Source organism: Rhinolophus sinicus, chromosome 18, assembly GCF_057876585.1.
Source record: "Rhinolophus sinicus isolate RSI-liver-muscle chromosome 18, RSI-T2T, whole genome shotgun sequence".
NCBI classification, from domain to species: domain Eukaryota; kingdom Metazoa; phylum Chordata; class Mammalia; order Chiroptera; family Rhinolophidae; genus Rhinolophus; species Rhinolophus sinicus.
In genome coordinates, this window is record NC_142518.1 from 104,664,400 (window position 1) to 104,687,034 (window position 22,635).

The 22,635-nt window shown below is 37.3% G+C and overlaps 1 long non-coding RNA gene and 1 pseudogene across 1 annotated transcript in view; both read right to left on the reverse strand.

Moving 5' to 3' along the window:
* Positions 1–22,635, reverse strand: part of LOC148754689 (uncharacterized) — a 257,160-nt gene that overhangs the window by 7,915 nt on the left and 226,610 nt on the right. The gene's annotated exons all lie outside the window — the stretch shown is intronic.
* LOC109456646 (neuronal membrane glycoprotein M6-b pseudogene) lies at positions 6,810–14,935 on the reverse strand (annotated as a pseudogene).

Consider the following 22,635-nt stretch of genomic DNA (forward strand, 5'->3'; position numbering starts at 1 on the left):
TAACAAGTGTGTATGTGGTCTATTCGGAACTCTATGTTTTCTGTACTTTTTATGGCACTTACTCCCCATCTTATGTCACAGGTTTTAAAAAATTTACTTGCCTTATCTGCACTAGACTGTGAGCTCCTCGGGGGCAGGGCTAGTGTTTAATTTGTTCCCTTTTATTCTACTCTAGTCTTAGCCGTATGCCTTGATTATAATAAGTACTCAGTGAATACTGATTGAGTGAAGTGAACTTGTGAGAATATTATCTAAGCTGTACTGAATTTGACCCCATATCTGGAATCTAAGAAAAATAAATTCATAACCATGATTGAAAGCTATATAATCTGTTCAAGAAAATTAAGCACCTTGCTCTTTAAAAGGTCATTCCTTTTTATTTTTAAGGTCTTTGTCACATAAAAACTGAAAAAATGAAAACCAAAAACTCAATATTAAACAGTACCAAATTGCATCTAAATAATTAAAGGAGAACCCTAAGGAAAAAGTAACCTAAGATTTAATTGGGATTATGCATTTTAAAGTCTTATGAGATAATTTACTTCAAAGTGGTACAAAATTCATTTTCACCAGTTTTAACTAATCTCCTACATTTTCTTTTAGCTTCACTTGACCCAATGTTCTTTCTTTCTGAATGTTCAGAACACAAACAAGGCACCTGCTAAACCTTGCCCAGTATCTCATATATTTTATCACATCATCTTATATATACGTTTTGTTTGGATACAAATTTATTTTCTAGAAATGAAAACAAAAATATAAATTTTTCACTACAAAGACAAAAGTCCTTCTAAACAGTGGATCTAAAACAAAATAGGTATAACATATAGCTGAGGCCCTCTTTTTTTGGTAGCAGAAACCTCAAATTAAGAACACTAGATGAACATATATTTATGAAGGCTTTTTTATTTGCTTTTGCAAATGTACTCTAGGCTAAAATTTTTACTTATTGCTGCTGCAGAAAGCAAACGAAAAATACTACACAGCACCTTAACAGATAGTTTTCTGTTTGACATTTAAAATCAGTATCTCCAGGATGAAAAAGGTGAAGGGATTAAGAAATACACATTGCTAGTTACAAAATAGTCACAGGGATGTAGAGTACAGCATAGAGAATACAGTCAGTAATGTTGCAACAACTATGTGTGGTGCCAGGTGGGTACCAGACTAATTGGGGGGGTCACTGCATAAATTATACAAATGTCTAACCACTACGTTGTACATCTGAAACTAATATAAAATAATATTGAATGTCAACTGTAACTGGAAAAAAGAAATAATTTTTAAAATGTTCCAATAAAAAAAATTATATCAGTATCTCCACATTTCAAGTTTTATATGCTACATGGCTTAGAATAAGCAATATTTTCATTCCTTCCAAAGAAAACATCTATGGGTAATGTTTTTCTGCATTTTTGTTTTATAATGCACACACAACAAACAAAATTTGACTGGTTTACCTAAGCCATAAAATGAATCTTGTTCATAGGTTTTATTAAGGATATTCTTGCCAGCCCGTGATGTGAAACCACCTACACATGAAAAACAGAGACCAGCGCCTGTCTGAAACTCCTGTATTACCCAAATATGCCAGGAGTTCACTATGAAAAAGGTCAGCTGGGTAATCCTATGTAAGCTTTGTCAGATGCTTACTGAGAAGAGAAGAACAGCTCTGAAATACAGAATGACTTTTAAGTGCAAAGTTTCCGCAGTTCTTTCTTTTATTATTATTTTTTACTATTATCTACAAATATTCATTATAGCACTTGAATAGAACTACAGGAAACCCTTGGCACTGATAGAAAATATTGATTTATTGTGATGTGACAAAAATGTATACGTAGGGCTGGCCCGGTGGCTCAGGCAAGTTAGAGCTCCACGCTCCTAACTCCGAAGGCTGCCAGTTCGATTCCCAAATGGGCCACTGGGCTCTCAATCACAAGGTTGCCGGTTCGACTCCCACAAGGTATGGTATGCTGCACCCCCTGCAACTAGCAACGGCAACTGGAACTGGAGCTGAGCTGCGCCCTCCACAACAACAATTGAAAGGACAACAACTTGACTTGGAAAAAGTCCTGGAAGTACACACTGTTCCCCTTCTCCAATAAAATCTTAAAAAAAAAAAATGTATACGTAGCAAAATTGAATGCTCTTTACATAAAAAAAATTAGACTATTTTTTTAAAAAGTTTTCAAAAATTCCTGGTAGTAGTTACCAGAAATAGAAAAGTAAAATTAGCTGTTAGACACTGCCTGTTCTAGAACACTGGACTCTAACAACACCTCCACTGCTGGAAAAAATATTTAAGTCTGTCATGCAACAGGAAAGAAAAAGAACAAACTATTCTGGAACAACTGTTGACACAGAAGAGAGCTTCTCCCAATTGAAAAACAAAGAAACAACAACAACAAAAACCTAGTCAAGCTCCAGACAGGCATTTTTCAGCACTACCAGAAACAACAAAAAGCATCCAAATGAAATATTATACTTGATGTCCAATTTTAATAGCATCTCTTTTTTCATTTTATTAAATTTATTGGGGTGACACTGGTTTGTAAAATTACATACCATGTTTCCCCAAAAATAAGACCTAGCTGGACAATCAGCTCTAATGAGTGTTTTGGAGTAAAAATTAATATAAGACCCGGTCTTATTTTACTCTAAGACTGGGTCTAATATAATATAATATAATATAATATAATATAATATAATATAATATAATATATAATTCCAGGTCTTAAATATTAAATTTTGCTCCAAAAGATGCATTAGAGCTGATTATCCGGCTAGGTCTTATTTTCAGGGAAACACGGTAGGTTTCAAGTGTACAATTCTGTATTACATCATCTATAGATCACATTGTGCACTTAACCATCCAGAGACAGTTCTCCTTCCATCACCATATATTTGATTTTACCCCTTTTACCCTCCTCTACTATCCTCCTTCCCCCTTACCCACTGGTAATCACTAAACTATTGTCTATGTTTATGAGTTTTTGTTTCTTTATTTGTCTGTATCGTTCTTTTGTTGCTTTCACTTTTATATCCCACATATGAGTGAAGTCATATGGTTCTCAATTTTTTCTGCCTGACTTTTTTCTCTTAGCATAATAGTCTCAAGATCCATCCATGTTGTTACAAATGGCCCTATTTCATCTTTTCGTATGGCCGAGTAATATTCCATTGCATATATGTACCACATCTTCATCCAATCGTCTATCAAAGGACACTTTGGTTGTTTCCATGTCTTGGCTGCTATGGACATCGGGGTACATACGAGCTCTGACAATTAAGTTCGTGAACTTGTTACAATGACATTGCTAACTTCTTTTTTTTATATCAGAGGGATTATTCATTATGAATTTGTACCAACTGTACAAACAGTTAACCAAGTTTACTATTTGGAAGTGCTGAAAAGGTTGTGTGAAAAAGTTAGATGACCTGAACTGTTCGCCAACAATTCATGGCTCTTGCATCACGACAATGCATCAGCTCACACGGCACTGTCTGTGAGGGAGTTTTTAGCCAGGAAACAACTGTATTGGAACATCCTCCCTACTCACCTGATCTGGCCCCCAATGACTTCTTTCTTTACCCGAAGATAAAGGAAATATTGAAAAGAAGACATTTTGATGACATTCAGGATATCAAGGGTAATATGACGACAGCTCTGATGGCCATTCCAGAAAAAGAGTTCCAAAACTGCTTTGAAGGGTGGACTAGGCGCTGGCGTCGGTGCATAGCTTCCCAAGGGGAGTACTTTGAAGGTGACCATAGTGATATTCAGCAATGAGGTAGGTAGCACTTTTACTAGGATGAGTTCGCGACCTTGATTATCCAACCTTCGTATATCTTTACTGATAAATATTTTCAGATTTTTTTGGGTAGATACCCAGAAGAGGGATTGCTGAGTCATATGGTAAATCTACTCTTAATTTTTTTGAGGAAACTCCATACTGTTTTCCACGGTGGCTGTACCAATTTACATTCCCACCAACACTGTATGAGTGTTCCTTTTTCTCCATAAGCTCTCCAACACTTGTTATTACTTGTCTTGCTAATAGCCATTCTAACAGGTGTGAGGTGATATCTCATTGTGGTTTTCATTTGCATTTCCCTAATAGCTAGTGAAGTTGAGACTCTTTTCGTGTATCTGTTGGCCATTTGTATGTCTTCTTGGGAGAAGTGTCTGTTCAGGTCTTCTGCCTATTTTTAAATTGGATTGGATTGTTTGTTGTTGTTGTTGAGTTGTATGAGTTTATAGATTTTGGATATTAGCCCCTTCTCAGAGGTGTTGTTTGCAAATATCTTCTCCCATTAGATTGGTTGCCTCTTTGTTTTGTTGACAGTTTCTTTTGCTGTACAGAAGCTTTCTGGTTTGATATAGTCCCATTCATTTATTTTTGCTTTTACTTCCATTGCCTTGGAGGTCAAATTCATAAAATCCTCTCTAAGACCAAGGTCCCTAAGTTTCGCACCTATGCTTTCTTCTATGCAATTTTGTTGTTTCAGGTCTTATATTTAGGTCTTTGATCCATTTTGAGTTAATTTTGGTATATGGTGACAAATAGCAGTCTAGTTTCATTCTTTTGCACATGGCTTTCCAATTTTCGCTGCACCATTTATTGAAGAGGCTTTCTTTTCTCTATTGTATGTTTTTGGCTCCTCTGTTGAAAATTATTTGCCCATATATATGTGGGTTTATTTCTGGATTCTTAATTCTGTTCCATTGGTCTGTGTGTCTGTTTTTCTACCAATACCATGCTGTTTTGATTATTGTCTCTTTGTAGTATAAATTGAAGTTAGGGAGTGTGATAACTCTGGCCTTGTTCTTTTTTCTCAAGATTGCTTTGGCTATTCAAGGTCTTTTGTGATTCCATACAAATCTGATGATGTTTTTCTTCTATTTCTTTCTTTCTTTCTTTTTTTCTATTGGGGAATACTGGGGAACAGTGTGTTTTTCCAGGATGTCAAGTCATTGTTTTTTCAACCTAGTTGGGGGGGGGGGCACAGTTCACTGTCTCATGTGGGACTCGAACCAGAGACCTTGATGTTATGAGCACCATGCTCTGACCAACTGAGCCATCTGGCTGCCCCTTTTGTTCTATTTCTTGAAAAAAAAAAAAAAAAAAAAGCCATTAGGATTTTGATGGGAATTGCATTAAATCTGTATATTGTTTTGGTTAGTATGGCCATTTTAACTATGTTGATTCTTCCAATCCATGAACACAGAATATCTTTCCATTTCTTTGTGTTTTCTTCAATTTCTTTTAATAATATTCAATTTTAATAGCATCTTGATAAAGGACTGCTTCCTTTCATGTTAATACATTTCTGCACATGTATATGGAAACAGCCAAACCACAAGGTAATTCTTAGCATAAATATACATAGTTGATCCTATATGTTATGCAGACCCTTTTAAAAAGCACTGATGCACCCAACAGTTACATGTATCATTTCACAAAGAACAACACAACATTTATCATCACTAATACTCAACCGCTATAGTCACTTATGTTTTGGAACACAATGATTTAGAAGGCAAGTTCCTTTTGAAAATGGCTTAAACTCAAGCATCTTGTTTTTGCTGAACATCAAACTTTATTATTTCAGGAAACCAAGATTTCAATAAGAAAAAGTGAAATAAATACCAACCCTAATTTCAATTACTTAAGTGTTCAAATTCATAAAGTAGGTCTTTGGTCTATTTGTAATTAGGTTTTAGATAGTTGGTATTAAATTTAAACTAATTATTCCCACTGTAACCACAGAACGTGGTCCTATCCTGTTTCTAAAAAGTCACAGAAGCAAAGTTTAAGCCTTGCATACACCACTTACAAACAACACTGTGAAATACCAATTACAAGTAACACTTGTGAAACCTTAACTGCTATCCCTTAAAACCTGCCCCAAATCCTGGATCAAGGATGACAGATATAAACCTTGCTTCTTGTCTTCTTGCCAGTTGACTTTCAAATAAAGCTTCTTTCTTTTCTCAAGAGCCGGTGCCACAGTATCGGCTTCTATGCATATAGGACAGTGGGCTCTGGTTCGGTAAGAAGACCTTATAAAAACGGTTTAGAATGGTGGTCATTTTCATAAGGTAACAATTCTTAGTTAAGAAAAACACTTGTGGAACAAAATCCTATGAAGGATTTTAGGTATTCTGTTGTAATATAAGTTCTTAAAAATTTAAAGCAAGTACTCATTAAGGAAGAGCTGACATTTATTTCCCAAGAAGAATGATGGCAAGCAAGTCATTTTATTAAAATGAAATCTATTACAAAATTGATTCTGGAAAGCATGTCAATGAGTCAGAATCCAGCTTCTTCAATGGTAGGTGGAGCAGCATTATAGTAGCTCATTTTAGAGTTATTGCAAAAAAGATTTCTGATTGGATCAGGATATTAATGTGTCTTCGACTTAGGGGAAAAGTCAGTTAATTAAAAGAAAAAGGTCACTTGTAAGAATCACATTATCTTTGATGAGCTACAGTTTCATAAATGTCAGCTGTCAGAAATGAAACTTCACACCAATTCTATTTTATTCCCTATTTAGATATACTTATTTGAGGACAGATGGCATACATACATTTATGGTCACATCCCCTGATGCTGGCACATCACAGGTCCCTATCAAGAAGTATGCCACATTCTCATTGCCTGTCTTGGTAGCACTACTCTAGCAATAAATGTGCACATGCCACAAATTTCAAAAGGATGAACAATCCAAATGTTGCCTTTTAAAATGGCCGACATGAAACTCCCAATATCTGTTCTAAAGAAAAAGATTTAACTACCAGAAGGTTTTCCTCGAAATACATCCCAGCAGCTTGAGACAGACAGTGAAGTGTTTGTACTTGTACGTTAGTTTGTTTGGTGGGATACACGTCTGGACTGCAGAGCAGCTCTCTGATGATTTGTCAGAGCTGGAAATTCGTTGGCTGAAGCACTCTGGCAAACATTCACGTGTAAGAATTGAGTTGTTCTTTTGATCGTGACTGGATATCTTGCAGTTCCTGTTCTTCCTTTGCTTTGATATTCTGGTAAGCCTGCACTTTGCTTGCTTCCTTTAAGAAAGCCCTGTTAGAAGAAATTTCATGAGAAAGTGGACCAGGGTGCTGATGGTGGCACCAGCTCCTATCCAGGCCACTGTGAACAGGTGATAAGATATGTAGAAGTCATTTGTATCGCAGATGTTTAGGGCACAGCCACATATTTTTCCTGGGGAAGCATTCCAAGGAATGATTTACCACATTGCCAATATCCATGCAGATCTGCTGCTCCACACTGGCTCTCCCGTTGGTCGGGGTGACACAGTGACTTCACAAGTTGACCACACACTATAGAACATAAACATGGAACCACCGAGAAACCAAACACATCCAGGCAAGGCACACCCAGCACATAGGTGAGGAAGACGAACATTCCAGGGATGCATTGGCCACAGGCAGTTGTTTTAAATTCCCTGTGCAGTTCTTTCACTGCCCTTATGCCGGAAAAGCCTTCTGCCAAAAGAACGATCCCATACAAGAAGAAAAAGGACCTGATTCCATAGATGACATACGCCATCAGTTGTATTACTTCCCTCAGCAAGGCGCGGTCACTGGTGCTGCTGGAGAAGTGTTGCTAAAGAATCACCATGGTGCCCACGAGTGCCACATGCTCACAGCCACAGAACAAGGCGACTCTAGAGAAGCAGAGGTGGCCCCCAGAGAAGTATAGGGCGGGCCCGCCCATACACTTGATGCAGCATTCGAAGCAGCACTTGGCTGGAAACCAAAGGAGGGGAGTGGGCTGCCAGCTCTTAGGTTCCCCTGGGATGAGTGAAGGTGATGGCACAATTTTACAGGTCTGGCAGCCACGTGCATGGGCTGGGCTCTGAGCAGGCTACGCTGGGCTACTGGACTGGAGGCTGACTCCTCAATCAAGCACTATTTTCATATAGCCTAACAAAGCATAGATCAAAAGATATAATAGCAATAATAGAGTCCATAGTTATCCATAAAAGAACAGAGTCAATGAAAGGAAAGGAAATAGGATAAATTAGGCTAGAAACATTTCATTTTATTTTTAAGCATTCATTAATTTATTCTAAAATTAGTGTTGACTTCCTCACAACAATTAGGATGGCTATTCTTTAAAAACAAAACAAAACAAAACAAACAAGTGTTGGTGAGGATGTGGAGAAATTACAAGCTTTGTACACCGTTGATAGAGATCTAAAATGATGTAGCTGATATGGAAAACAGTATTGCAAGTTCTCAAAAGAATAGAAAATATAATTACCAAACAATCCAGCGATCCAATTCTGAGTATATACCACAAAGAATTGAAAGCAAGGTCTTAAAAAGCTTTGTACACCCATGTTTATAGCAGCATTATATTCACAATAGCTTAAGGGTGGAAGCAACCTAACTGTCCATCCATAGATGAATGGATAAACAAATTGTGGTATATCCATGTAACAGACTATTAATCAACCTTAGAAAGGAAGATATGGAACATATTTCAACAGAATAAAGGCCATATATGACAAACCCACAGCTAACATCATACTTAACGGTGAAAAGCTAATTTTTTATTTTTTTTTTAAGATCAGGAATGAGACAAGGATGTCCACTGTTACCACTTTTATTCAACATAGTATTGAAAGTCCTAGCTTCAGCAATCAGACAGAAAAAAAAAAAAGAAAAAGAAAAGGCATCCAAATTAAAAAGGAGGAAGTAAAACTGTCATTATTTGCAGATGACATGATACTACAAGTACATAGAGAGAACCCTAAAGAATCCACCAAAAACCTATTAGACTAATAAATAGATTCAAAAAAATAGCAGGATTCAAAATTAATATTCAGAAATTGTTGCATTTTTATACACCAATAATGAATTATCAGAAAGACAAATAAAGAAAGCAATCCCATTTATAACTCCATCAAAGAATAAAATAACTGTGCAATGTCAGAGGGGTAGTAGATTAGGGGAGGTGGGTTATCGCTTTGTGAGAGGTGTAAATGTCTAACTATTACATTGTTTTGTACACCTGAAACTAATAAATAAATAAATAAATAAATAAATAAATAAATAAATAAAATAAATTTTAAAAAACTCAGTTGGGTAGTATTCCCTACTTTGTTTTCTGAAAGTTTGTTTACAATTGGATTTTTTATTCCTTAAATGTTTGACAAATCTTAAAAATGATGCCATCTGGGACTGGAATTTTCTTTGAGGGAAGATTTTAAATTATGAATTCAATTTTGTTAATATAGGGCTATCGAAATTTTTCTATTTCTCCTTAAATCCGTTTTGAAAGTTTGTATTTTTCTCTTTTTTTTTCTTTTCCTTTTTTTTATTGGGGAAGGGGAACAAGATTTTATTGGGGAACAGTGTGTACTTCCAGGACTTTTTCCAAGTCAAGTTGTTGTCCTTTCAATCTTAGTTGTGGAGGGCGCAGCTCAGCTCCAGGTCCAATTGCTGTTGATAGTTGCAGGGGGCGCAACTATCACTTGTGGGGGATAGTTGCCCACCATCCCTTGTGGGAGTCGAACCGGCAACCTTGTGGTTGAGAGGATGCGCTCCAACCAACTGAGCCATCCAGGAGCTCAGCGGCACCTCAGCTCAAGGTGCTGTGTTCAATCTTAGTTGCAGGGGGCACTGCCCACCATCCCTTGCGGGACTTGAGGAATCAAACTGGCAACCTTGCGGTTGAGAGCCCTCTGGCCCATGTGGGAATCAAACTGACAGCCTTCAGCGTTAGAAGCACGGAGCTCCAACCGCCTGAACCACTGGGCCAGCCCGACAGTTTGTATTTTTCAAAGAAAGGTGTCCATTTCATCTAAGTTGTAAAATTTATCAGCACAAATTTGTTCATATTCTCTTATTAGCCATTTAAAATCTGTAGAATACGTACTGATATCTGTACTTTCAGTACTAACATTGATATGTGGTTCTCTTTTTAAAAAATCAATTTACCTAGGTTTACAAAATAAAAAATATTTAAATAAAAAAAAATAATAAAATACCTAGGAATAAATTTAACTGAGGAGATAAAAACTTGTACTCAGAAAATTATAAGACATTCAACAAAGAAACTGAAGAAAATACAAATGGAAGCACACACCGTGCTCATGGATAGGAAGAATTAATATCATTAAAATGTCCATAATACCCAAAGCAATCTATAGATTCAGTACAATTAGTATGACAATACCAATGGCAGTTTTCACAGAACTAGAACAAAAAATCCTAAAATCTATATAGAACCACAAAATATTCCCAAAAGCCAGAGCAATCTTGAGAAAGAAGAACAAAGTCGGAGGTATCATACTACCTGATATCAAACTATGCTGCAAAGTGATAGTAATCAAAACAGCATGATATTGGCATAAAAACAGACACATAGATCAATGGAACAGAATACAGAACCTAGAAATAAACCCATGTCTATAAGGTCAATTAATCTATGACAAAGGAGGCAAGAATATACAATGCAATAAAGTAAAGACAGTGTCGTCAATAAATGGTGCTGGGAAAACTAGATAGACACATGCAAAAGAATGAAACTGGTTCACCTTTCTACACCATATACAAGAATAAACTCAAAATGGATTAAAGACTTAAATGTGAGACCTGAAACTATAAAACTCCTAGAAGAAAACGTAATCAGTAAACTCTTTGATATTTCTGTAAGCAATACTTTGGGGGGTATGTGTTCTTAGGCAAGGGCAACAAAAGAACAAATAAACAAATGGGACTACATCAAACTAAAAAGTTTTTGCACAGTGAAGGAAACTACAAAAAAAACAAAAAGACAACGTAGTGAATGGGAGAAAATATGGGCCAACAGTACATCTGATGAGGGGTTAATATCCAAAATATATAAGAAACATATACAACTTACTACAAAGAATCCAATTCAAAAATCAGTAGAGGACCTGAACAGACATTTCTCCAAAGAGGACGTCCACATGGCCAATAGACATATGAAAAGATGCTCAACATCACTCATCATCAGAGAAATGCAAATAAAAACCACAATGAGATATCACCTCACACCTGTCAGAATGGCCATCATCAATAAATCAACAAACAAGTGTTGACGAGGCTGTGGAGAAAAGGGAATCCTAGTGCACTGTTGGTGGGATTGCAGACTGGTGCAGCCACTATGGAAATCAGTACTGAGGTTCCTCAATAAATTAAAAAATAGAACTATCATATGACCCAGGAATTCCACTTCTGGGTATCTAGCTGAAGAAATCTAAAACACTAATTTGAAAAGATATATGCACCCTTGTGTTCACTGCATCACTATCTACAATAGCCAAGATATCAAGATATGGAAGCAACCTAAGTGTCCATCAATAGACGAATGGATAAAAAAGACAATGGAATATTCCTCGGCCATAAAAATGAATGAAATCTTACCATTTGCAACAACATGGATGGACCTAGAGGGTATTATGCTAAGTGAAATAAGTCAGACTGAGAGAGACACATACTGTATGATCTCACTTATATGTGGAATCTATAAAACAAAATAAATGAACAAACAAAACAGAAACAGACTCATAGATGCAGAGAACAAACTGATGGTTGCCAGAGGGGAGGAGGGTGGAGGAGCTAGGTGGAAAAGGAGAAGGGATTAAGAAGTACAAATTGGTAGTTACAAAACAGTCACAGGGATACAAAGTACAGCATAGGGAATACAGTCAATAATAACATAATAAGTATGTATAGTGCCAGGTGGTTACTGGACTAATTGGGGGGATCGCTTTGTAAATTATATAAATGTCTAACCTCTACGCGCACACCTGAAATTAATATAACATTGAATGTTAACTGTAATTGAAAAAAGACTTAAAAGGAAAGTATGTAAAATAGTCAAGTTGTAGAAGCAGAAAATAAAACTGGATGCCAGGGGCTCAAGAGAGGGAGAAATGGAGTGTTGTTATTAAATTTCAGTTATGCAAGATAAATAAGTTCTAGAAATATGCTGTATAGCATTGTACCTAAAGTTCACAATATTGTATTGTATACTTAAAAATGTATTAAGAAGGTAGATCTCATGGTAAATATTCTTTGAAACAAGGAAGGTCTTTCTGACAAATGTTACAACATGGATGAACCTTGGGGACATTTTGCTAATTGAAATAAAGCCAGTCATAAAAAGAAATACTGTATGATTCCACTTACCTAAGATACATTCTTAGATGCAAAAAGTATAACAGTGGTTGTAAAGGGCTCAGGGAAGAGCAAGTGGGGAATTGTTTAATGAGTATGGAGTTTCAGTTTTTTAGGATGAAAAGAGTATTGCAGGTCTGTTGCTCTGTAACGTGAGTATACTTAACACTAATGAACTGTACACTAAAAAGAGTTAAGGCGGTAAAAATTTTTTTTTAAATTTATTGGGGTGACAATTGTTAGTAAAATTACATAGATTTCAGGTGTACAATTCTGTATGACATCATCTATAAATCTCATTGTGTGTTCATCACCCAGAGTCAGTTCTTCCATCACCATATATTTGTGTCTATGAGTTTTTGTTTCTCGTTTGTTTTGTCTTGTTCTTTTGCTGTTTTTGGTTTATTTATCACATATCAGTGATATCATATGGTTCTCTGCTTTTTCTGTCTGACTTATTTCGCTTAGCATTATACTCTCAAGATCCATCCATGTTGTCACAAATGGTCCTATTTCATCTTTTCTTACTGCCAAATAGTATTCCATTGTGTATATATACCACAACTTCTTTATCCATTCATCTATCGAAGGACATTTTGGTTGTTTCCATGTCTTGGCCACCGTAAACAAAGCTGCAGTGAACATCAGAGAACACATATCTTTATGGATAAATGTTTTCAGATTTTTTGGGTAGATACTCAGGAGAGGGATTGCTGAGTCATACGGTAATTCTATTCGTAATTTTTTGAGAAACCTCCACACTGCCTTCCATAGCAGCTGCACCAGTCTGCATTCAAGGTGGTAAATTTTACGTAACGTGTACTTTGCCACAATCAAAACTGAAAAATAATTTAAAAAATTATTGTTGAATTTCCATTATTGGCTGCACATCCCACTAGGTGTTGAGGATATTAAAATAAAACAATATGATTTCTTCCCTCAAGAGGTTTAGAATAGATAGGCAAATAAATAATAATTATGTATACATGTAGAAAGTCACAGGGGACAGAACACCTAAATTTATGTGGCATGATCACTGAGCACAAATAAGACTATAGAATAACCAAGAAACACCATAATATTTGAGTAGTTTTTCAATACTAGCTGTGTGACCATAAGCAAATTTCTTAACCTCTCTGAGTCTCAATAGCCTCATCAGTAAACATGGGAATAACCTCTGTCAGAGAGGAACCATAAGGATTAAATAAAATATGTAAAGTTCCTAGCACAGTTTCTGGCACTCAGTTAAGTACCACACAGTAAGTTGCATCGACTGCTATTACCATGTTTCCCCGAAAATAAGACCTAGCCGGACAATCAGCTCTAATGTGTCTTTTGGAACAAACATTAATATAAGACCAGGTATTATATTATATTATAGTATATCATATCATATCATATCATATCATATCATATCATATCATATCATATCACATATTGTTATGTTATGTTATGTTATGTTATGTTATGTTGTGTTGTGTTATGTTGTGATGTGATGTGATGTGATGTGATGTGATGTGATGTGATGTGATGTGATGTTGTTATGTTATGTTATGTAAGACCGGGTCTTATATTAATGTTTGCTCCAAAACATGCATTAGAGCTGATGGTCTGGCTAGGTCTTATTTTCGGGAAAACACGGTAGTAGTGTTTCATGATTTTTACTACTGTTGTTTTATTCTAGCATGAACTTTTCCTCTTGTAATGTTAGATTTTGCTGCTTTCAACTTTACTTTTACTTTGGCATTTACTTCTTTCTTACCTGTTCTCCTTCTATCCAGTCTCTCATCATTTCTCACCTGGGCAATGACGATAGAATTGCCACTCTTCTTATTGGTATCTTCCAAATCATCCTTTAGATTGCAGCTAGAGTTGTCCAGATTTGAAGTTTCCTAAAAAGCAGTTCAGATCATGTGCCTCTCTTCTTTAAGAATCTTTAAAAGGCCTCCTTTGCTCACAAAATAACATCTAAATTCCTTGGCATGCTCTTCTGAGCTCTCCTAAGTTGATCCCCACCTATCTTTTCATTTTTTTCTGTCACTATAGTATGTGATGCTCTCCTTTATCCAGCTATTATGGAACGATGTCCGTTTCCTAAATATGTAATACATTTTCTCCATTCTGTGTCTTTATACACAGCATTTCTTTTGGTCAAAATACCATTCACCTTTTCAAAGTATTGTCTTCCTTTTTATCCTAGTTCAAATATCACCTTCTATGTTCACTGTGGAGTAGCAATTTGTATATCAGTGTTAACAGTTCATTCCCCTGAGTATTAACTTCCCTTTCCCAAAAAATATAATCTAAACTCCTGAACTTGGCCTTCCGAACCACCCATGATCTGATTCCTTCTAAGTCCATCTCTACTGTTCCTTTACAAGTATCACTGGGTCCAAGAAGCTTCTAAGTCTCTCCAATTGTCCTCATAAATAAAGCTACTTAAGCCTTGAAGGCCTATCATAAGCCCTCAGTGAGAATTCCCTAAGAACCTGGTCCCCGAGATCGTACCTCATGTGAAATTCTCTAGTGTCCTCTGTTGGTACCCCTCCCTACTCCTTGAACTCTGTGCTCTTAGCATTTGACTTGTGTTAGCCTTCCCATTAAATTGCTTCTCAAGAACAGAAAGAATCAGGCATCTACATCATCCCTGAGGTGGTCTCACTAATAAGACAAGTGTCCATCAGACACCCTACAGAATCTTTACAACATTATTGATTACATTCCCCAGGCTGACTTTCGTACCCCTGTGGCCATCTTGTGGTTACCAATTGTACTTTCTAATCCCCTCTGATCACTGCACTGTACACCTGAAGCTGAACAATAATGAATGTCAACTATAATTATATATATATATATATATATATATATGTATATACACACATATATACGTATATATACATATATACGTATATATGTGCATATATATACACATATATACATATACACAGTTACAAGAAGTGGAGTATAACATTAGGAATAGAGACAGTGGAAATGTAATGGCTGTGTGTGATGTCAGAGCGGTAGTAGATTGGTGGAGGGGGGTTATCGCCGTATGAGGGATATCAATGATAAATGTCTATTACATTGTTTTGTACACCTGAAACTTAAAAAAAAAAAAGAATAGAAAGAATTAAGTTTGTTTATATTCTCAGCACCTCACACTGTCCCCCAGATAACAGATGTTTGTTTAGATGGTCGTTTTAGAAAAGGAAGGACTGAAAGGAATCTTAAGATCCATCTAATCCTTATTTTACAGAGGAGGAGGTAGGTAAGGTATTGTCTAGGAAATTCCAGCCAGTTAGTGGCAGAATACAAAAAAGGAACTTTGGGTTAAGATCCTTTTGTTGGTATGTTTCTATTTGGGGCTGTTTCAGGTGTTATTTTAAATTTTATGAGATAGAGTTTAGAATATTTATTGACAATATTTTTTTCAAAATGTTTCCTTGGTTTGTGTGGAAGCCAACTGAGTTTTGGATCCAAACGTGTATTATATACAACCTGATAATACTTATGCAGAAGTAAAAAAAAAAAATTCTACTGTTTTTTAAATAAAAATGCAGCTATATGCATGCACTTTTTTAAAAAAGGGAAATATACTAGTGATGATGGTTGTACAAGACAATAAATGCAAATAATGCCACTGAATTATACACTTTAAAATGGTTAAAATGTCAAATTTTATATTATATATTTTTACCATAATTTAGAAAATACAAACAATGTAACATAATGTTTGGGAGGGGGAAATTTCTCCCTTAACCTTCTTGAGTTCTTATGGCTGGACTAATAATAAAATTGACATAAAACAGATTAACAGGAGAAAAACCAATTTAATATGTACACATGAGAGATCATAAATGATGGTCAGAGAAATGATCGAAGTAGGCAGCTTTTTATACTTTTTATACAAAGAAACAATAAATATATGAGGATTGGAGAGGAGAGAGAAACTTGGGGTTTGGGTGCTCATTAGTGAAGAATCTAAGCAATGTTTGGACTTGGGAAGTAAATTAGTTTAACAAAATAAAAAGGTTTGTTTATATATGCTTCTTGGCCCTGAATTCCCTAACTCTGGCGATAAGGATGTCTCTCTCATTAGTCTCCAGGTACAAGGAGGGCAACTTTTCATATGGGAGATTTATCTCCTGCTTCCAGGGGAAGAGAGAGAGAGAGAGAGAGAGAGAGAGAGAGAGAGAGAGAGAGAGAGAGAGAAGGAAAGATTGTTCAGAGTGTTCTTCTTGTGCTGGCAGTTTCTAAAGTAATTTTATTAATAATTCAAAATAATTAATATGCCATTGTGGGATATTTTGGGGCAGCCAGTCGTGGGCCTCGATAATAAAAAAATCCAAATAATAATTGTAAAGTTTAAATGGCTGAATTGTATGGTATGCTAAGTATATCTCAATAAAGCTGTTTTTTTTTTTAAAGAAAGAAAGAAATAGGTATTTTTCAGACAGTATTATTGCCATCACTGAAAAAAATGAAAATTTCTTATGTGTTACTCTATAGTTTTCACCTAACTAGCTACATTTGTTACATTTTTCTCTGTAGATGAAATAAAGTCTGATGCTTTGTGTTTATGCCATCAAAAGAATACTTTACATGTAATCTCTTGAATCTTTGGATTTGAAGATACAGTGCTACCCTACTGACCTATGACACTTTGGTTAGTCAGCAATGATTATATTCCTCTGGTAAATACCTCAGATTTTCAAAGTTAGGTAGACAAGGGCTATATTTTTTGTACCCCTTTATCTTGCTAAGATTAAGAGGTTACTATGTTAAAATAAAACAAGTTAGATTCATTCATTTTAAACCTATATTAATGAACAAACAGACACAAAACGGGTTACCTAATGAATCTTTGTAGCTTACAGGAATCCTGCCCTCTATACTCAGGCAACCCAACAGTAACAACTCTGAGGCAGAAACGATATTCCCGTGGAGTACTAGCCAATGTTATTCTTGGGTGAGAGGCCTTAGTCCTTTTGAAATGCAAGGGTCAGGGGAATGTAAGACCAAGCACACAGAACACACAGAAGTACTTCAGAGTGACTCATTTCACCAATTAAATCTTGTTCACAATTTAGGTGACTTAGTGGTGATGTAGCAGACCTTTTAAAACTAACTCTGAATGATTTACCCTTGATCTTAAAGCTAGGAAGTAACAATGTTAATAATAATGTGTCATTTAGAATACTTACTATGGGTCAAGTACAATATTAATCTGAATTTCTACTGAAGCAGGACAGAGCTAAGAATTTGGGAGGTTATTCCAGGAAGCAAGAGTGCAGCAATGGGTGAGAACAAAGAGACAGGAAAAAACAAGACAAGAGTAAAGGGTGTACTATAAGGAACCATGTAGCAAAGCAGTTCCCAAAAGAGTAGGCCTCAGAGACCCCTATACATTCAAAACTATGAGAGCCTTAAAAAAGGTTTGTTTGTGGGGGTGGCACTGGAATTGAGTCTTGTAGGTTGAGTAGGGCTTGAAATGGAAAAGTCTTAGAGGGGACATTCCTAGATGGGGAATACAAATAGGAACAAAAACAATGTTTGCAATTGTGCAAAAGAAGAGACATACCTGAAATGTGCACAAATGAGAAAATGATTAAACAACAATGGGACCTTCCTGTTTGTACCATGAATAACATGCAACGGTTAAAAGCAATATGCTAGATCAGCAATTTTCAAACATTTTGGCCTTAGGACCCCTTTGAATTTTAAATAATTCTTAAAGACCCTAAAGACTGACCCAGAGAGTTTTTCTTTAAAGAGTTTATATCAATTGATATTCACCACATTATAATTTAAAGTAAAAAAAATAAATTATAGGGCCGGCCTGGTGGCTCAGGTGGTTAGAGCTCCATGCTCCTAACTCCGAAGGCTGCCGGTTCGATTCCCACATGGGCCAGTGGGCTCTCAACCACAAGGTTGCCAGTTCAATTCCTCGAGTCCCGCAAGGGATGGTGGGCTCCGCCCCCTGCAACTAAGATTGAACAGGGCACCTTGAGCTGAGCTGCCACTGAGCTCCGGGATGGCTCAGTTGGTTGGAGTGTGTCCTCTCAACCACAAGGTTGCCAGTTTGACTCCCGCAAGGGATGGTGGGCTGTGCCCCCTGCAACTAGCAACGGTAACTGGACCTGGAGCTGAGCTACGCCCTCCACAACTAAGACTGAAAGGACAACTTGGGGAAAAAAAAAAGTCCTAGAAGTACACACTGTTCTCCAATAAAGTCCTGTTCCCCGTCCCCAATAAAATCTTTAAAAAAAAAAAAAAATTACAAAATGAGTTACTAATTCACTTAAATATCATAACCCATTACATGTTAAAAATAATTCATTTTGTTTAAAAACTATATTTTTCAAAATGAATTATAATGCAGCACTAAAAGTCATCATTTTACATTTTTACAAACCTCTTCAGCGTCTAACATAATAGAAAACAATGGGATTTTCCTACCTGCCTTTTCATTTAATCTGGAACAATATGCTGTTTTGGTTGAAGCATATGAAGAAAATTCAGCCTGACACAAATATCTAGTTGGAAAATGTAGGAGAGTTTTAATTGCCTTTCCAAATAATTTTGGGTAATTTTGATATTACAATGAAACTAAACAAGCAGGAATTTCTTAAATATAATTGCAGTGTGAAATCTGAAACCATATCAATGAACATTTTGCATGTCAAATGAATTTTCGCATGGTTGGCTTCATAATGTCTGCATGGCCAGTTGAAAAATACTATTCACAGTTTTTAATATCACCACTCATCTCAGCAGAAAAGGCTTTAAGTATTGGGAAGTTATAAAACTCATGGTGGTGAATACAAAATTTCCAAAAGTCTAATTTTCATTTGAATTGTCAAATATTAACATTGGCAACAACTGCCGTCATTTGTTTTCCTTGAAGTAGCAGTCTCATTTCATTTATTTCTGAGGAAATGTTTGCAAAATATGCAAGTTTGAATAACCAGTTTTTTCATCTCATTCTTTCAGGTTAAAAAAATGGTGTACCAGGAAATATAGTAGCTAGTTCAGTTCATAACTCAAATAATTGCACAAATGTTTTTCCTCAACAGAACAATCTTGACTTCGTATGTGCTTTCAGTGTTGCGGAAAAGCGGCGAGGACCAAGAGACTCAAGTGGCACGCAGAGATCAGGGAGAACACAGCTTTATTATGCCGGCGGGCTCAGCGGGATTGTTCTCAAAGACTGAGCAATTACTGGGGTCGGGCGCTTTGTTTTATAGGGTTAGGCCTCCGGTTTTGGGGGGATTCGCGCCATTGCTATTGCGACACTAGGGATTGGTTAAATCTGGCTGGGGTGCTGGGGAGGTCCGTCCCTAACAGCTGTGATTACTCAATACTGTTTTGACGGGAAAGCCTCTAACTGCTGTGCTCGCAGGAAAACTGCTCCGATAGGATATCTATCGGAGGAGGAGGGGGACGGAAAGTTCCTAGCGGTTGTGCCCGCAGGAAAAAACGTCCCAACATCAGAATTGCTTTATGTGTATTTCCCATTTTGCCACAAAGCATTAAAAAAATACATGTGTGCAAGGGCAGAGAATTAATTAAATTAATAATCTTTACTGTTTAATATGATACATATTTACACACACACACACACACACACACACACAGTGGGTGCCAAAAAATGTATACACATTTTAAGAAAGGAAAAAACTGTATTAAAATTATAATACTCAATATGTACTGATAACAGAAGATGAATATAAATCACATTTGACTTCTGCAATTACAAGAGGTACTCAAAGTGGTTTCCATCAGTGTAATTTTAATACACACACGCATACACACTACTCAGCTATAAGAAAAGATGATATACTGCCATTTGCAAGAATATGGATGGACCTAGAGGGTATTATGCTAAGCAAAATAAGTCAGACTGAAAAAGTCGAGAACCATATGACTTCACTCATATGTGGGATATAAAACTGAAAGCAACAAAGGAACATGACAAAGAAACAAAAATTCATAGACACAGACAATAGTTTAGTGGTTACCAGAGGGTAAGGGGGGTGGGGGGTGGTAGAGGAGGGTAAAGGGGATCCAATATGTGGTGATGGAAGGAGAACTGACTCTGGGTGGTGAACACACAATGGGATTTATAGATGATGTATTATAGAATTGTACACTAGAAACCTATACAATTTTACTAATCAGTCACTCCAATAAATTTAATAAAAAATAAAAACTTTCTCAAATGAAACTAGATTTTTCTTTTTTTTTAGCTGAGAGTGCATGATAGTGAAATATACAATGACCACTCGTACAATTTGATGCCACTTCCTTGATGTGTGCTAAGGCACTAGCAGTTTACCCACCATTGACACAAATGTCAACACAGTGAAGAAAAAAAAGTTTTACCTCACAGACCCCTGGCAGTTTCATGGGGAACCCTAGGTGTCTATGGATCACACTCGAAGCACCCCTGCCGTATATATTCCAAAACTGTCCCTTTAAATTATGGGAAGATAGAGTCTTTGTCCAATTACTTCAACCCCGATTGTTTACAGGCTGCCCTTGAGGTGGTTCATGTGCCTCTCTTTACAATGGCTCCGGTGTGCTGAGAAACCAAGTCCTAAAACAAGCTCAGCTGTGTGAAAGGATTATTTGGGGAGGAAGCAGGCAGTGAGGAGAGCCTTCAGACTGTGATTTAGGTCTCACACCTCTGGAAGGAAAGACGGAAGGACGGAGGCTTGAAGGAGGATAAAGAGTAGAAAGAAGCTTCAATTACTGGACAAGTCCAAGGGTGGTTTGGCCAGGTCCATGGAGAGACCCCAGCCAAAGTCTCCCACTGCAGGAGTTCCATGTCCCTCCACAATGGGTCTGCCTTAGTACTTCCACCGAGCTCAGTCATTGGCTGGGTAAGCCCACTGGTAGTAAGACCCTGGCAGGCATGTAGGGGTGGAGCTGAAACCAGAGGCCAAATGAGTCTGGGTCTCATGATGCCTGCACTGCTCAGCCAATAGACCGACAGGGGAGTTGGGGCATAGAATAAGCATTTATTATCAGAGCACCAGTGGTCTGAGAAGGCAGCAAGTTAACACCTCCAAAAATTGCCTTCACATTCTCAGACCAGCATGGGGTTTTTAAGGGAAAATCTGGGCATTCTGTAGAGGCTACGTGAGGGTTCCGGGGGTCTGCATGGAGCCTTCGCTCTGGCAACATGGCTCTCCGGTGTCATCACCAACCCAGGGACAATGATGGGATTAGCCCGGTAGAAAACTGAGATTGTAATCAATAAGCTAAGGGTATTAATGAAAAGTTTCAGGGTAATTTTCTAAAACAGGGAACTGGGTGGGACATAGGACATTCCTAGTTCAAGCCACAAGGGGATGATCTATCCTTAAGCTATAGGTAGATCAAGGAAAGGTGAGGCCTCTACTATGGGGGTTCCAACTGAGCCCTGTTTCAGAGCCATCACCCTGTCATGCTCCCTGAAACACAGAGCCGAGTGGCACATTTTCATGACCCCCATGATTCACCCTTAGCACCAAACTGATTCATTTCTCCAAGCAGGTTTTGGTGGGAGCATTCCCCATGGTCCCTGTGTTTCTGTCCTCTGGAGGGGAACCTGAGAAATGAGAGTGTTGTGAACAGACTGCAATCACTGTCATTGTAGTTGATCTTGGGGTTGCCACGGGTCTACATCGTCTCTCTCTCTTCTCCACTATTCATTCTAGATTCCCTTCACTTTCAGCTATCACTGTGGTAGAAAACTAGATGCACCCAGCATCTTCAAAGAATCCCAAGGAGGGATGACGTGATATGAACATACGAATCAGGATACCTTATTTGCTACACACATCATGTTAGGAGGGGTGTGTGCGTGTGTGCGTGTTGTAGGGGAGTAAAAATATTTTTTCCTCTACTATTCTCAGGTTCTTGCCTGAGACCTGATAAGACAGGTACGGGTAAACTGGAACAAGCAGCTGTTTGACTGGGGTGGGGGTGGGGGTGGGGGTGGCTCCAACTTCAGTTTACATAACACATGCAAAGGTTGCGATAACAAGTTTAACTGCACCTTCCCCCAGCCCAACGGACAAAGATGAACATAATAGAAGATTCCACTACAGGCTGAAGCAAATTACGTCCCGGTTAGAGAATATAAAACCCCAGGTAAACAGAAACCTGCTGCAGCTGTTATTCTAGACTCTGCCCCCGGCAACTCTTCTGCCTGTGTTTCTCTTCTTAAATAAACTTTCTAGCTTCTATTCCTTTGTGCCTAGTGAATTCTTTCGTGAGCAACCATGACAAGACTCCGTTGTAATAAAATACAGATTAGCAGGAGAAAAACAAATTTAATAACATGGATACCTCCTGTATACAAGGGAGAGAGCCAAGACAACTGAGTTAACTTCCCAAAATGGCCCAAGTCACCAGCTTAAAAACTATTTACAGTTAAAGACAAAAGATGATGTTGGGGTTGGGGG